Below are 11,067 nucleotides of genomic sequence, written 5' to 3'. Positions count from 1 at the left end.
GGCTTTGAATAGCCTGGTTTTGTTCTCTTTCTGTCCCTAATTTTGTTTTTTGTTTCATTCTCAGCCTGCAGTAAAGTCACATCTTCAGCTCCTCGTGGCTAAAAGGTGCTCCAGGTGTTTGGGGTGTGGTGACTTCACTGCCAGCCCCAGGCAAGGCTTGGAGAAGGGGAGTGGGCAGTGAGTCCCTGACCCTTCGGAGGGGCATTCCCCAGTTTTCCCTATTCCTTCTTTTGGTGCCTTGGTGAATTTTTTTACTGGTTTCAGTGAAAAAATTGACAGTGAGGTGGGTGTCACACGTTGAAAGGATCCACTGTCACGAGTGTCCTGGCAACTTCTCTTATTTTGGCTGTTTTTAAGACGTGCTTTCCTAAAAAGCACAGTGGTTTCCCACTGACAGGTTGAATCACATAGGGCTGTTGTTTTTTTTTTTAATTTTTCTAGTGAGGGTAAATATACCAGTTGTGAACAAACACTGCAAAGCTGTGTGGATACAAGCAGGAGGCAGGGTTTGGGCTTTAGGAGCCTTCCAGCCGGCATTTCGTGAGCTGCACAAAGGGGTTTTCCAAAGAAATTTGCTTTTTGTGGATCAGCTTGTCCTCATGAACCTCAGAGAGACACTCAGTGCACAGACAAAATTCACCTTTGCTGGAGCAAAGGAAAAAAGCCCTCGGAGAGGGCTGAGGGGGAAATGGGAGCTGGAAATAGAATTCAGGGAGGATTCAGCTGGAAGAAAAAGGATGGCTGGGACTGGGAGGTGGAAGGAAGGTGGATTTGATATCCCTGCTTTCTTCCCAGGCAGCCTTTCTGTTCTACATCTACTTGACCCCCAGGGCTCACAGCCTCGTGCCCCCCATCCCGGGAAGGACCCAGAAAAGATGTTAAAAAAATAAATAAAGTGAGGGGAAGAATCTGTGGAGGGAGAGTGAGGAAAACCAGGTAAGTTTGGTGGGAAAGCCTGGAGTTTTTCCATTCTGGCAGCTGGAACGTGGTGGTTCCTGGGGAGCTCATCCTGTCAGAGATTTACTGAAACATGCTGTCCTTTTTCCCAGCAGGAACTGGGATGGATGGATGGATGGATGGATGATGGATGGATGGACAGCTCCAAGACAGAAGGGCTGGGGCTGCCAATCCACATTTCCTCACCTGAAGGAGCTGAACTCGTGGGTTCCAGGCTGTGCACTCAAAATAAGCCGGTTGGTACAAACCCCACGTTGATGGTGGGTGGTAATTTTCCCCACCTCCCCCAGGAATGAGTTTAAGCAGGTAGGGTTTAGCACAGAAAACATCTCTGACCCCTGTGTTTGTTTTGCTGAGGTGTTTTTACTGCATTTACCTGCTCTTTTAGTGATTTGAAAACTTCTCCTTTGGAAATGCAGCAGAAACTGCATCAGACCCCCTCAATCTAAGCCTGGGAGACACTTTGCTGGTTGCTTCTCATCCAAAACCGAGAAAGAACACTTTTTGGAAATTCAAAACATGTACAAATCATCATTCCACTCATCACTTTTATTTTGTTACTGAATTATGAATCCAGGGGAAAAGTTCTCATAGTCAGTATCCTGAAAACTCCCATAATGAACTCCCCTGATACGGCAAAGATTGTTGCCAATAACATAAATAAACGTTGTACCAGCCTGTGAACATGAAATGGAATGCAAAATATCACAGCTGAAAGGTGGGGGAAGCTTGTTCTTTGGTAGTTGGTTTATATTTTATAACTAGGGGAGCTAAATCAATACCACAATTCTTTATGCACCAACATTTTCAATCTTGTTATGGAGCCCTTATAAAATATTCAGCGAACCAGAGGAGAGGCAGTAACTCCAAGGGTTCAGGTTGTTTTCTTTGCTGTAGGTGCAACGTTACTTTAGAGGATTGAAAAAAGAAAAAAATATCCCACAGCCCTTTTTTTTTTTTTTCCCTGGGTGGTGTTTCGTGCAGCTGGGCAGCTCAGAAATGGTTCCAAAATCCTACAGCTCAGTGGGAGTGTGTGAATCGTGCTGGTGAACAAGGACTGGTCAGCAGGGGGACCTTTGCTTAAACGAGGGGGACTCCAAACCTCCCCTGGGCAGCCTGTTCTTTTCCAGCTTCCCTTTTAAAGTCACCCATTCTTTTCCAACTTTCAATCTGCACTTAAAAGGAAGCATTCTAAAATGATTGCCTGTTGCTGCACAGAAGAAGGAAAAGCAAGGGTTTTTTCTGTGAGTGGGAATCTAATTTGTTATATCACCTGTCTTAGGTACTTAAGAATATGATTTGTGGCCTACATGAAAAATGGAGTTGTTTCATGTAGTAAAGCTCAATTTTGTACTTCAGAGAGCATGTAATTTTGTAGCTGCTTTTCTGAATAATAGAATTTCACTTGACTCAATTATTTATTGTGAGTTGTACATTTCAGCTTACTCTCTAGTTAGTAAATTAAGTTATTTTATTTATTACTCTGTTAAACAGAATAATTTTGTTATTTCTCTTTCCATGCCATTAATTCCAGCTCTTTCTATCAGAAGGGGTTGCTGGGGTCATCTCCTTCCCTCACTCCAAGCACAGCTAATTTTGAAGTCCCTCTGGCTCGCTCAGAGCCTGTTCCAAGGATGGAGATTCCACAACCTGTCTGTAAAAGCAGGAAAGACCCAGCCCTGTCCTCCATCTGGAGCTCTTGGGCCAATTCTCCTCCTGGAGGACTCGGTGCAGCACCAAGGAGGCCACAGAAACACCTGCCCCATCCCAGGGAGGATTTACTTTGGATGGATAACCCGGCACAGGGAAGGTAAGGCAGATAAATACAGTTTTTATGGCACAATTAATCCATTTATTGGTGAATCCAGTGACCTGTCACCTGGAAACCACTTGGGTTTTTTTGGAAGAGTCTGTAAAGGACTTTATGGAGGAGTTTAATAAATCCTGCTTTCATTAAGACCAGTAGAATATTCTGAATCTTTCTCTGCTTTTTTTTTTCCAAGCAGAAATACTTCTTTTGGAAATGATTAATTGTTCTTTAATGCTTTCTAAAAAAAACCACCACTGACTTTTTCATCCAGAGGGAGATTCTTATTTTGTCTTTTGGATGACAGCACTTAGCCCTGTGCACAGGAAGCATTAAAAAACTATGAGCCAGGCCTGCCCCACATCTCCTAAACAGCTGTGATTTCAGTGCTTTAATTTTTTTTTTTAAGGCTCTTCTTCCCCTTTGTCTTCTCTTTTATTGCAGCCTGATCATTGGTTTTGTATCTTTCATATCGGGTTGATGTTATCAATTCAGCTGCTACTGCTGGAACCCTTTCTCTGTAAGGAAAGCAGAGAGAGAGGTAATAATGAACTCCAAGAATGGAGGAATTATGAATCTGTATCCATGCAAAAAATGAGCAACAACAAGAATTAGCAACAAAAAAATTATAGCAACAAAACTTCAAAGCCGTGACTCTTCCTCTGGGTTTATAATTAGGACAGATTCCAGTACAAGGAAGGATCCTGGATTTTAAAGCAGGACTATTTTTCTTTAATATTTGAATAACCATTATTTTCACTTTTATTTCCTTGCCCTTACAGCTCCAGGAGAGCAAAGTGGAAAGGTAAAGGTGCACCAAAGCGTGGCTGAGATTGTTTTCAGCTGAAGACTCGTGTCCACTGAGGAGTTTTTGAGAATAAAATTCACAGAAGGTGTTTGGGCTGGATCTAATGGAGCTTTTGGGTGTTCAGGTGAACTGTGAATTCTCAGATCTCCGTCCAACCCCTCCTGTCTTTGGCACCTTTCCCACAGAAAACTGTTCTGCTTTACAAACCCCCTAGGTGTGATTAATCGCAGGACTAAAGGCCCACAGTATTTTCTGCAACAAAATGCATGTAAAGCAGTGACCAGTTCTGCTCCCTGCACTGGCACTTTCTCCTCCTCTCAAGGGCTGCTGTTTTTATATTCCATGTTTTTTTCCCAGGATTAGCTGTGGTTGCTGGAAGGATTTCAGCTCGCTGCAGCGATGGCAGTGGCATTCTTAGGGATTAAATTACAGGCTTTTCCGCCGTGGCAGAAAGATGCAAAGGCACTGTTTTGGAGCTGAGGAGAATCCTGCACTCACCACAGGTTTGTTCCCCTTGCAGGCACGAGGGTTCCAGAAAAATCCCGCAGCCCAAACTCCCCCGTGGAGATGCCGTTCTGACACCGTTTCTCTTCGCAGCCACTCTTTTGAAATACCTGAGGAGCCCGAAGAACAGCGTGGATTTCCCATGTTTTCCTCAGCTGTGAAAGTTTCTCAGCTCCATCACTGCTCTGCTTCCCTCGCAGGCTTCGCAGGAGTCACGATTTCCGAGATAAAAGAAGCCTCACCCGGTGCCTTCTTCCAAGCAGTGAAACCTCATTAGGATCCCCATTAAAATCTGGAGTTTTAACCAGATGGCAGAAGTCTTCAAGTGCCAGTGACATTTTTTTTTTCTTTCATTAAGAATTAATAGCATAAGGTTTTAAACAATGTTTCGTTTAAACACTGTTAGGCTTCTTACAGGAAATAATAAAAAACCTCCAAACAAATAAAGAATGCTACCTGAGGTCATTGCTGGAGCTCAGCTGCTTCTCATTCCTCTTTATTTCACAGTTGGCTCCTGCAAGGCTTTACCCTTCAGATCCCAGGAAAGGCAGAACAGGATTTTATAGGTACTTTATTATCTTCCCTTAAAGAAACCCAAACCCAGCTCTCTTCCCCTGAAGTGACTGCAGACAGTCTGAAATCCTTTTGTGTGTGTGTTTTCAGGACTGGAAACACACCTGGAAGGAATCCTTTGGTTCTCATTTTCAGGTGTTTTGCTGATATTTTATGTGTTTCTCTCTTTAGCTGTAATCACCCTCTATTCCTTAGGGTTTCTGGGGGGATTCACTGGAGAAGAGAAGGATCCAGGGAGACCTGAGAGCCCCTCCCAGCACCTAAAGGGGCTCCAGGAGAGCTGGAGAGGGACTGGGGACAAGGGATGGAGGGACAGGACAAGGGGAATGGCTTCCCACTGCCAGAGGGCAGGGACAGATGGGATAGTGGGAAGGAATTCTGCCCTGGGAGGGTGGGCAGGCCCTGGCACAGGGTGCCCAGAGAAGCTGTGGCTGCCCCTGGATCCCTGGGAGTGTCCCAGGCCAGGCTGGACGGGGCTTGGAGCAGCCTGGGCTGGTGGGAGGTGTCCCTGCCCAGGGCAGGGGTGGCACTGGATGGGCTTTGAGGTCCTTTCAACCCAAACCATCCTGAGATTCCATAATCTGCTAAAAGCCACCTCTGGCAGCAGCTGGGACAGCAGTGATTTAATGCACACCGAGCTCATCACTATTAGATTTGCTCCCTCTTTTTAAATCATGGTTTGCCTTGTAAGCTTTTATTATGTAATATTTTATATTTAAAACCAGTCTGAGTCCCTTAAAACCCCATTAATCATGGCTAGTTCTTATCCCAGTTGCTGTAACTATGCAGCTAAACTGGGTTTTTGTTATGTGAATGCTCCAGAGATGGTGCCACTGTAGCCATGGCCTGAAAACAGGAAATTTGGTGTTTTCTGTTGCAACTGGGCATTAAGAATGTTCTTTGCTGCTTTTTCCTGATACTAAAGGAATGTCAGTAATCCTTAGACAGTCAATAATTCCTGGGCATCAAAGACACTGGTAGCTGGTATTGACCACCCTCTGCTTCTGGAGCTGTAGTTAATTATTACATTTAATGAGTGTTTAATCCTTAATCACTATTAACCACGATTAATATCAGCATTTAATTTACATAGTTTTCTTTAGCTGCTGAGTGTTCTTGATCACAAGCTCCTGGATGAGTTCATGGGGTCTTTTTGGAACTCAAGGAATGGGATTAGAAGGTAAAACTGTTCTGTTTAAGTTCTACTAAAACTCATGCCCTGTTCCAGCTTCTTGCTTTTTTTCCCCTCAAAACTCAGACATAACTCTGAGAACTGAAATGATAAAACCAGAGCACTCTGAGAAGTGTTCCAGCAGCAGACAGGTGCTTTCCTTTATGAATTTATGGGGCTTGTCAGGAGTACAAGACTACAAAAATTGCCTTACTTTGATGCATTGAGCTGTTTAAGAGAAATATTATGCCAGCAATTTTGGCCTCCAAAGGAAGTGTGTGTCTGATTTGAGCCTGGATATAAAGGAAGGGCTCTGTCTCCAGAAGGAGCTGAGGAAGTCTGATGGATGGAGGTGAGATAAATCTGGGCATTCTTTGCATAGTGACCCTTTCTAAAAGAATTCCTTTTCCCTGTGATGTGTCAGTGGGAAGAATCCAACCCCTGAGATTTGTTCAGCTTGGGGAATCCTTATCTAGGAGGTGGAACAGCTCTGCCTGCTGTGAATTGTGCACCGTGGTAAATGTTATCCCGACCCTTACCTTGGGTTCCATGGGTGTGGTGCAGTTTGGCTGCAGGTGATAAAACATTTCCCCACTCCTGCCTGTAACACCCCGCTCTTGCTCTCCTGACCTTCTCAGTTTTTAACTACTGGGGCAAATATTGCTGTCAGATGGGATTAAAGTGGATCAAGAACTGTCTGAACGACCCAACCAAAGCCATTAAACACTTCCAAAGTTGGCCCCGTGGCTCATCTTCCTTGGGCTTTTGCTGCTGCCAATATGAGAGGAAATTCTAACTGCTTGTTGCGACAAGTGTTACTCGTGTTCTCCGTTTGTGCCAATTTGCTGCCTGTTCCCCTTAATTAATCACCCCTTTAGGCTCCCAGACGATTGCAGACGCAGCCCTCGGAAAACCTCGCCCCGCAGACTCCGCTGCTGGGGGGTGTTTTGGGAAGAAGAGGATGTGGCCATATAAATGCATTCCACAGCCCTTTGAAATGAATTCCCGAGTGCTTCAATCACTCTTCTCTGCTCCGGGCCAAAACCAAACATTGTTCTTACTGACTGAGCCGGGAGTTTTCATTTGCCGGCGGTGCGGTATTAAAATAACCGAGATTCCATTACCCGGGATGTATTTAAATGAAGTATTACGAGAATGGAGATTGTATAACCCTCCGCATGAAATCAGAGTGGTCTGAAATGGAAGGCGTTATCTTTGCAGGGTGTCGGTCCCCGCTTGTCTCTGTGCAGGGAGGAGAAGGGAGGGCGGTGACCCCCCCTTGGAGCAGCCTCAGCAAACACCAAGCTGATTATACAAACAGGAGAAGTTTGCAGGGCTCTTCCCTGGCTGTGTGCAAGAGCAGACGCTCCTTTCTCGTGTTTCAAGTGATACAATAATTAGCTGAAATATCCAAACAGACTTTTGAGCAAGGACTGGGACAGGCAGGACTTGGTGGAATTTGTCAGTCGTGGCTTTGCAAAGCCAGGCTCCAGCTTGGGCACTCTCCCTGTGCCTTGGATCTTGAAGGTTTGTTCTGATTTCTGCTGGAGATTCATCTTTCCTGATCCAATATTAGAATAAAGCTGATTTCACTTGGGTAGAGTAGGAAACTGAACATTCCCATTTCTGGGTAAATGACTGTAGTGTATAGTCATTTTCTTTGGTTTGGGTTCTTTCTTTTTCTTTCTTTCCTTCTTTCTTTCCTTCTTTCTTTCCTTCTTTCTTTCCTTCTTTCTTTCCTTCTTTCTTTCCTTCTTTCTTTCCTTCTTTCTTTCCTTCTTTCTTTCATTCCTTCTTTCTTCCTTTCTTTCATTCCTTCTTTCTTTCCTTCTTTCTTTCCTTCTTTCCCTCTTTCCCTCACCTCCCTTTTCCTTCTTTTCCTCTTTTCTTTTTCCCTTCTTTTTCTTCTTGGCTCACTGACTAAAGTGCTTCTCCAGTCACGAGCAGAGGCATGAGACAAGATGGAGTTCTATTTCTCTCCTCAGTTTCTTAGCTAGTTCTAAATAAAGGAACACCAAAATGCTTTGGGTTCTGGCCAGAGTCTCCGAGGGTCTCCTGGTCTCACTCTGGCTCCTGGTCCCACACCTCAGTGCACACTTCCCTCCTCTAAGGTCTAGCCCTAAATCTTTCTGCCTGTATTTTGACATACAGTGTATTATTTTAGATTTTTATAGAATATAATGTGTTTTGGGAAATGTTTTTGTAGGGTTTTCTGGTGGCATTGTATCTGCATCTGGTGGCATTGGTCAATCCTGTGCTAACTCCAAAGAGTAGGATGGGAAATGGGTAATTAATGCCAAGTGAATTCTTTCCATAATTGACTGGTAGTCATGTAAAGGAATGTGTTTGTTCCTGGAGCTGTACTCCAGGTGATACTCTGGGAGGTGATGGAACTTCTGGTGATCCCTTAGGTCTTGGCTGTTGTTTGAAAACTCCCAGTTAAAGCAGAGCAAATCCAAATGTGACTCAGCCACAGCTCTGCAAGGGAACATGGATGACTGGAGTGGAACAGCCACTGTGCCCCAGTTTGCAGAGCTCCTGCTGCAGTCAGGGGGCCTCATCCACACCACACCCCTCGTTTCTTTGGTGCTCCAGCAAACCACAATATGTTCCACCGTGGATTTTGTTCTCAGGAGACCTTCCCCTGGTGCTTCAGGTTTCCTCAGACTGCTATTTTTAGATGGTATTCCCCTAGAAACCAGGCTCAGCCCAGCTTTGTGCCACGTTCAGCTACTAATGATAAAGATTTTTAATTAGGATACAATGATTTTGTGTGCAAGGTACTGATTAGGGATGTGAGAGGCATCGATTCTGCTGCTGATTTCATCACAGACCTGCTATTTACTGACAGGCTTATTACTTAACAGTGCCTGCTCTCCTCCACCTCCCTGTGCCTTGTCTCTCAAAGACTGCAAATGTTGTAGGGAATGGGATTTTATTTTTTTCCTACTGAATGTATGGAGCAAACACAACACAACCCTGATCTCACCAAGGGACTTCAGTCATTACCATGTAACATTTATAATACTCTTGATTCATAATATATTCCAGATGAGCTTCCTAAGGCCCAGCTTTGAAAGTTAAATCAGCTGGCAATTTCTGAGATAATTCAGGTCCTGAAAAAAGATGCAATAAATTGATTTCTTTGTGTTCCTCTGTTGACATTCTGGTAACTCAGCTCCCATAATGACTTTTCTGCAGACCTGAGTGCACTGTTGAGCAGCTTCAGTGACGAGTGGAGCTGCTCACGTGTGCCATGCTAGGTGTGTGTCACTTATTGAATTGGAAGAGAACTTAAAATATCACCTCCTTCTCGCCGTTTGGAAACGCTGCTTTGCGTCCCTGCCTGCAAATCTTGGCCTGGTGGGGGAGATTTTTGTCTCCTGACCTTTACAAGGATGAGTTGTTGTATGTGCCGTGTGCTCACCAGCCCTCCAAACCGGGCACTCGGGGGGGAAAACGCCTCGTGTTTCTTTATGTTGGCTGCCTCGCTGGGGAGTGTGGGAAGCCAGGTCCTTTCTGGGCTTTCTTAGTGCCTTTTGGTTGTGTGCAACCTCAAAATTAATGAGCCAGTTCTCTGCCTGGGAAAGGAGTCAGCAGTTTGTGGCTGTTTCTGCACATTCACTTCACAGATCCTGGCTGAGGTGAGGGAGCTCCTGTAGCACAAATTAATCTCCTTCTGGAGGGGATGTCTAAGAAAATTAGGTGATTGCTCTCTGAGAGTGCCTGCTTCTCTCTAAAATGAGAGCAACCTCCAACAGCAACGAGCTCAGATGAATTGCCTGGTGCTGGGTGAGATGAATATCCTTGTGATGGACCACAGGGGAGTCCTGAGGGACTCAGATCCGGATGCACAGGGTGGAGAAAGAAACCACCTCTCAGGAAAGCTGTGGGAGCACCCAAAGTCCAAAGTTTCTTGCCTTGTGAGGGAGGTAGAATCTGTGATCCAAAAGAGAGGAACTGAGAATATTTAGGAGATTCTGCGTTTGCCTTAATGAATGTGGTGCATTGGGTGAGGCAGGTAAATATGTTTAGTTTTTCTTGTGTTTATGATTGTTGTTTCTGCTCTGGCTGTGGGTGGTTTTCTGAAACACTGGGAGAACCCTGGTAAACCCCATGTTGTTGTTTTGAGATCAAGAAAGGTTAACCCTGAATGTAACTCCTCTAGAGAGCTGAGCTTTGGAAAAAGTGTGCAATTCCTTCTCTAGAACCAGTCCTAAGTGTAAGAAAGACTATTTTGTGGAGCCCAAGCTGGTAGTGCAATAACTTCTGGAAAACCTGAGAAACTACAATCACACCGATCTGGAGAGTCCCCAGCACAGGGTGACTTGGTCTGAGTGGCACTAAAATAAGCCTTTCATGTCATAGAGAAGCACTTCTTGGTTTTTTGTGATGTCAGTCCATCGGGAAAAGCCTGAGCTGGAGAGTTTCTGCTCCGTGGGACTCGCAGGGAAGGTTCTTCGTTTAATCAAATCCCTGCCAGGCACACTTCACACAGCTTCTCCCAGCAATTAGAGGAGCCATTTTCCTGCAGTCAGGAAGGCGTTTGGTTAGACATTATTTTAAATATAAAATATGACATGTTTTGTCAAGAGTATCTTCAAAATGACAGTCTTGCTTTATGCTTGGCTTTCTCTCCGTGACTGACGGGTGAGAACTGAAGTAACTCCAAGGGCAAAAATTTAGCATGTTTTTAATTAGTTTGCTGTTTGCCTCTGATATTTTGCTCAGTAAAAAAAAACCCTAGAAAATACTTTTTTTTTTTCCTGAGAAAGGGCTGCATCTCAGAATTCAGACACCACCACAGAAAGGTGCAGTGCATTTATGACCTTGTGTGATTAGTGATCTCTGAATCTAATCTTAAGGTACTTTAATGGACTATAATTATCCACAGTGTATAGTTACTGCCTTTCCTGAGATTGATTTAAAATTGCCTCAGGAGGCAAGTGCTGTGTAATTATCTGATAAGAACTAAACTTGATACTCTGACTGGAAACTTTTGGAAACACAGAAATAAATACAGTTCAGGGCAAAACTTAGTGCTGGCCAGCTGCAGCAATGAAATCTGGTCTCCCAGGCTGCCTCTGCAGTGACAGATAAAGAAGGAAAGGGGAAAAGCTTACAACCATTCTCGAGATATCAGCCTAACTCAGCAAACTCAGGGGCAGGTGGGCTTGCCCTCTGCCCCAGATGTGCTTACAGAGCCACGAGTGGAAGAGGAAGGTGGAGAGAGAGGTGTGAACTGCT

Source organism: Myiozetetes cayanensis, unplaced genomic scaffold (assembly GCF_022539395.1).
Source record: "Myiozetetes cayanensis isolate MyiCay16 unplaced genomic scaffold, myiCay2020 scf12, whole genome shotgun sequence".
Taxonomy (NCBI): Eukaryota; Metazoa; Chordata; class Aves; order Passeriformes; family Tyrannidae; genus Myiozetetes; species Myiozetetes cayanensis.
The sequence above is the reverse complement of the archived record's forward strand: the minus strand, read 5'-3'. Positions refer to the sequence as shown.